Source organism: Apteryx rowi, unplaced genomic scaffold, assembly GCF_003343035.1.
Source record: "Apteryx rowi isolate R43461 unplaced genomic scaffold, aptRow1 scaffold_21, whole genome shotgun sequence".
Taxonomy (NCBI): Eukaryota; Metazoa; Chordata; class Aves; order Apterygiformes; family Apterygidae; genus Apteryx; species Apteryx rowi.
In genome coordinates, this window is record NW_020448419.1 from 1,748,850 (window position 1) to 1,755,188 (window position 6,339).

General features: G+C 47.6%; 1 long non-coding RNA gene across 1 annotated transcript; it reads left to right on the forward strand.

The window, feature by feature from the left end:
• Positions 1-5,088: 5,088 nt before the first annotated feature.
• Positions 5,089-6,032, forward strand: LOC112965306. Its single transcript, XR_003253243.1, has 3 exons — positions 5,089-5,184; positions 5,356-5,650; positions 5,783-6,032. It is a non-coding gene; the product is annotated as an uncharacterized LOC112965306 (long non-coding RNA).
• The last annotated feature ends 307 nt before the right edge of the window (positions 6,033-6,339 follow it).

A 6,339-nucleotide genomic window follows, 5' to 3' on the forward strand; every position in this document is an offset into this window, starting at 1 on the left:
ACGCGCCCCCGCTTGTGGCTGATCCTCCCGCTCGCGGCCGGGCTGACGCTCGCCCACGCCTCGGGGGGGTTGGTTTTCTCTCTCCTGCGTTCTGTTTTCTTTCCCGTTTCTTATCCACCCTGAGAACTACCGGCAGCTTGACACCGGCTGCGCCAGGTCCGCGGCTGGTCGCCGCCCTCCCGCTGTATCGCCGCGCCTGAGCGCTGCTCCTAGATGCCGGGTAGCAAAAGGCCGGGCCGTTCCTGCTCCCTGCTACGCACCTGCTCAGAAGAGGCTGGTGATTTCTGCCTACGGACCGGTAGTCTGAAGTACCTGCCCAGGCCCCCTCTCTGCTCCAATTCAGCATTTGAGTGATTAAAAGTAGCCGTCGGTTTCCAAATGAAAAACATGTTCATATTTAAGTATAATCACAGTTAAAAATTTGCAAAAGTACATGAGAGCGTTTAAAAAATAGCGTAAAGAGAAAGCAATCTTTTGGGGATCCTTTTTTTGTGCTGCTGGTAAATTCAAAACCATGTTGGTTATTACAGTAACATTTTGCAGGGCATTAGTCAAAAACATGGAGTGGGCATTTTGGTATTAAAAAAAAAAAAGCGAAAGCAAACAATACAGCTAATTTGTAGGTGTTCAGATGTACAGTAAGTTTAATACAAATATTCATATCAGTACGGTGGTGGCCTCATATAACAGAGTAAGATACAGTTCAGACCTGTGATGGGCTATTGAATACATAATCTGCATTGTTTAAATTGCCTGGAAACATATTCATATGGCAAAATCGAATGGTTCAGGTGGAGCTTTTACTCTTGATCAAATAATAAAAACTGGTAGAGACCACTCTGTAAGCTCATTGCTCGCTAATCTCCATGAGAACTGTTTCATGTTCCTGTTTAAATAGAACCGAGAGCAAGAAGGAAAAAATAAACCACAAATAGTTACTCCAGATATTAACTTTTAAGACAAAAAAACCCAACCCCCAGACAACTGGAAAAGCAAGCAGGGAAATTGTCTCCCTCACTCTGCACCCGTTAGGGCTTCGTGCAGCTGAAGCTCCCGGACCAGGGATTGCGTTAGGACGGGCGGCGTGGCACTCACTAAGCGCCAGAGGATGACTTGGGAGTGGTGCCGCACTTCCACCTCTGTTTCCTTCTTTCTGTGGACTGAGGTCTGGCAGGGAAGGAGACCAGCGCAGACAGACAGACAAAGACTCTGGACAGACCAAGCTTCCTGCGGGACTGAGTGGGTGGTGATGGCCTTGTCCACGGAGAAGGAATCTGAACTGCAGAGACTACTCATAGTAATGGTGATTACTATTAAAGCTCAGAGCTTTTCATTACTGAAAACTTCAAAAAACTGTCCTGAACTATATTTGAGACATGTTTTTTTCATGTTAACTCGAGGTTTGATTGCTGGAAAAGGTGGACTGCTAGAAAAAGAAAACCAGTGCGCCGCACAGCAGTTGGGAATCGAAGCCCTTCTTTACCAGAACCCCTGCCATATACGTACTGTCACTCACCTTCCAGACACTCAGTACAACCATTCAATCTATTGAATCAAGAGACTGTTTGATCTTATCTGCATCTGTGAGCTGACTGTCAACCTGCTTAGGCTGCATATTAAATCATCTATAGTAGCTGTATCAAGCTGGGATGATCTGTTAATTCTAAATTTATTAACCCTTGGAGTGCAGTCATCATGTTTAATCTAGTGTAGCCAGCATTTATGTTACAAGACTAAATCCTTCCTTAAGATACGGCTGTGCTGCAGGTTAAAGAATCAGTAATGTATAGGAGATGATAATTGGCAAGACCTCACTTTGATCTTGGAAAGCCAGCTGACAGCATCACCCATCCGAACATGTATGTGTACGCTCGCACCACACGCAAGTGTCCAGCACGTGTGGTGTGTGTGTGCACGCGAGTATGCACCTAATCACGTCCCCTCAGGGAAGGAGTTCTGCCTGAGACGATTGCAAAGAAAAAGAAAGGCCTCAAAAATGCCTTAGCTCCATGCATCCACGAAGCAGGACTTAAAAAAAGATCAAAAATCAGTCAAAGTCGTCGCACACCACCATGCTACGCGCATCGAGTTACTGGAGGCAGAGTCCTGCGACAACCAAGCAACAAACCTCTCCTTCAAGTCGGTTCCCAATTCTTGGTCCGCAGCTCCCATCCAAATCCAAATTAACAGATGTCCACAGAGCGATGAGGACTACAGCCACTGCAGGACTCGCAAGAAGTCACGAGCTGATATATACGTGTATACAAATATACCCCCCCCACATATACACACATATAAATAATTTCTTATATATACATACACATAAATATGTTAATCTCTTCGTTATACACACACACCTCTCCCTGCCCCTCTCTCCTGTTATCTATTATACTTGCGCGTTGCTGATGGTATCAACATATTCACAGCTTTTATTTCAGTCACAAACTGCTAGGCATGCTTCCTTTTTTGGTAATCACGTGCCTGGTATCTCTCTAATGTAGCCTAATAACAATTTTAGCATTCAGATGAAGCGATTTCATTCTGTGACTGCCTTTTCTATTAGATTTGATTCTGAGAAGCCCCAGTGGGTGCCTCCGAGGCAGAGATCTATCTGTGAGGCTGCAACCGATTCAATAGCAGCCTGAGCTAACCTTGACCTTTCCCTAGACCCTGCTCCATCTGGTGCCAGCCTGGTCCCCCTCCTCCTCCGTGCTTCCCAGGCAGCATTGATCAAGGCGGAGCGGAGCGTCTCTCTCCCTGCGCGGGCTGGGCAGTGGCGGAAAGGACAGCACATTTCAATATATGGAAATGATGAAGCCTCTTATGCAATCATAAATCTACATAGAGGCTCGTGATTTGGTATTTCATTCACCTCCAAAGAGTCTCGCCTCCCTCCCCCCCAGCAGGGATTTAGAAACTGTAAGACAACGGCTTTCCCCAACACCTGGAAATTATAAAGCTTGCTGTTTATTGGGGATGAATGCCTGGCGATTTGATCTGATTTATTTCGCGCTTTATTTATTTATTTGCAACTCACTCGGTTCTTTTGCTGCGTGCTTGGGTTCTTTCTTTTTTCTCCCCCCCCCACCCCCCTCCGCCCCGTTTCGGCGGGGGCGGCGGCTGCCGGCAGGGGCTGTTTTGCCGCCGCTGTTGTATTTTCGCCCGCGGTTTCGTGCCGCTGAAGGACGGAGCCGGGCGGGCCGGGCGCGCAGCGCGGGGAGCCCCTCCGCCGGTCACCGCCGCGCCGGGCCGGGGCCGGAGCAGGGGCCGGAGCAGGGGCCGGGGCCGGCGGCTGCTGCAGTAAATCAGCGCTCAGCACTTTGCCGTTTTCCTAGTTGTGCTTCATTCTCCTGCCTTCGCCTCGGCGCGGCCGCCTGCCTCCCGGCCGCCCCTCCCTCCCCGAGCTCCGCCGCCGTCCCCCCGCAGCCGCGGCGCCCCGCCGGAGGCAGCTGTCGGCGGGCGGCCCCGCTCGCCGCTCGCCGCGCAAACTTGGGCGCCGCGGCGGCTCCTCGCTCCCCCCCCCCCCCCCCGCGCCTCGGGGCGCGAGCAGAGGCGCTGCCGCGGGGCGCGTTCCGCCCGCTCGGCCGCCTTTGCGTGCGCGTCCCGGCCGCAGCGACAGGCACCGCGCGGTTCGAGTTTGGCCATCCCGCGTGTCGCTCCTCTCCTGCCCCCGCGTCTTCCCCAACTGCCAGGACCTTTATTTGCAAGCAGCCATTTCATTTTTCGTCCAGGAATCACATTTTTTATCTCGTACCAGCCTTGGAATTACATAACAGATTATATAAAATTATAATTGCAATATAATATATGCACGCTCTAATTATTATATATAGTTTCTTGCATATATATAGACAGGCACACACCACATATGTTGAAGTCAGCTCTGTAATATTTGCATAGCCAACACTTCTGGCTGTAGAGGCACTGTAGAAATGGAATGGAGAGCTCTTTGACAGTACATATGTATAAGAAAGATGTATTATTTAATGGAAAAAAGGTATCTGAAAATATATTTCTTTCTGTTTTGAGGAATTTGTTTTGCTTTATCTCCACAGGTAGTAAAAAATAATAGGAAGAAACTGTGAATTACATTGAAAAAATATATATACTCAATTTGTCAGTTTAATATTACACTTTCTTTCTGCAGTGTTACAAAGATTTAGAACATTTCCAAAACTTTCAGCTCTAATCTGTGCCTGGTGTAGTCTAGGATTTGTTTGGAGGACTTGCCAGCACATGCCAGCTAAAAATGAGTGTCAATTAATAATAAAAAACCCCACCACTCTTCCTTATTTCTGCGCTCATATAATTTAACAGGTTTTGAGAAAGCCACTGATGCAATGGTGAGAATTTTCCAATATATGCAGAACTAACAGTTTTCATTGTAAAGCCCCAAAGCTTCCAAAATAGAACTGTTGAATATTTCTTTGCTTTTCCCAATGGCAATCTACACATCTTATTATACAGTTAAAAATACAAAGAATATTCAGCTCTTACAAAAGCATATTTTGTTCTACCAAGAAAATAGCTGGTGGAAACAATCTTAAATCTAGACAGTTAGAGTAAGTATGCCATATTATTTGTGGCCTCCAAAATTGCAAATAATTTGAAACAAGAAGTATGAGAGTTTTTAGCCAGTGTTTTCTACCACTTGAGAGGTAACTAAAAAACATTCACCCTTGTAAAACAGCAGAATTTATAAACTCTTTTCTTTCTGAGCTACCTGAGCAGCCAAGTAACCTCTGCAGAAATGCCCAAGTGTGGTTTGTTGTTTAAAAGCATATTGTGCTGATTAATAAAATGTGAAATGGCTTAAAAAACAATTTGAGCTATGAATTGCCATCTGCTCAATGGGGGAAAACAGAAAGTAACTGAATATATTTTCTCACCTTTTTTATAGTAACATAAACAACACTGCAGAATGTTATAAACTTTTAGCTATACGAAATACATTTGTACAGTTCATCAAGCCTGAGGTCAGGACTCTGTCCACACTGTTAAACACTGTTTCTTTTAATTATCTGCAAATGTCCCAGAGTGTCATTTTTTCCCCATTATATAAGGTGTCCTTTACAATTGCAGGGATTTAAAGTTTGATCCTGCTTCGCACATGACGCTCTGGAAACTCTCCATGACAGGGAGCCAGCCTGAGATCTGTGCACACCTTAAGACGTCAAAATGGGGGTAAAGTGCTGTACCGAACTTGTTCTGGTTCTCTGAGTAGGAGCAGACCAGGGGAGGGTTCATATCACCCAGCTTTTATGTACCACTTCTTATCACTAGTGAGAAGGAGAAATCATCACAAGAGAAATTCTTCTTCTTTGTCCTCCCCGCAACCTCCTCTTTTTTTTATAGAGAAAAACCGCGAGGCCACCGGGGAACCGAACGGGGCTCGGTCCTTTGGTACGCAGCGGACCGCTTTGGCACCAGCGGAGGTTCACCCCCTCGGGGCCTGCAAGCTCCGTGACCTCCGCGAGCGCTGCGGGGGCCACGGGTTCTCCCTGCAGCGCGAGGCGCGGGGAGGCCCGGGCCTCTCCTAGGAGAGCACCAGCCACCGCCTGCACGGGCAGCGGGACTCCCTGGGAACTCCCAGGGAAGCCACCAGTCCCGACAACTGCCTCCCCCCGGGGCTTGGTTCACCCCACGAACGGTAAGACTGAAGGAGCAACGTCGTATCTCTCTTTTCTGCTTAGCTGGAGTTACTCCTTTGCTGTCCTTCTGCTTTATGCACCGGGGAGCCCAGGCTTTTTTTGACATATTTATTCCATTTCTTGCCTAACAGCAGCTCAGCTAACCTGCCCCAACGCTCTGCTCCTACCAGCTACGGATGGGAGGGGAGAGCATTTCTGGAGCGCGTGAAGCCACTCGCGCCAAACAGCCAGGCTCAGGCACGCCGAGGATGCGAACTGGAAGAGCTTGACTGGGACCGAGTTTCACAAGGAGCACGCGGGAGGGAGGAGCTGTGAACTGTCATAGCTCCGTCCCACAAGACGACTACGTGTTAAACGGTAATTCTGCAATGCATAAATCGTCTTCGTCTGCCTAATGCCTGATGCCTTCTACTCTCCTGTAGACTCGCTTCTCAAATGCACCATTTAAAAATAATAACAATAAAGGAGCAGTTTCTCGGCTCCCTTATAACTTGGCATGAGTATAGACAGGACTTAAGGAAAGAGGCGAATCTAAAACTTAGCAGTATGAAAGGCAAGTTCAATGGCGTAAAAATGACCCTTACATTTTAATTTCAAACAGTGCTCCTATTAGGGCTGGGCACAGCAACCTACCTCAAGATTTAAATGCAAAGCGCATGAGCTCACTGCAATAGCTGTATCACAGCAC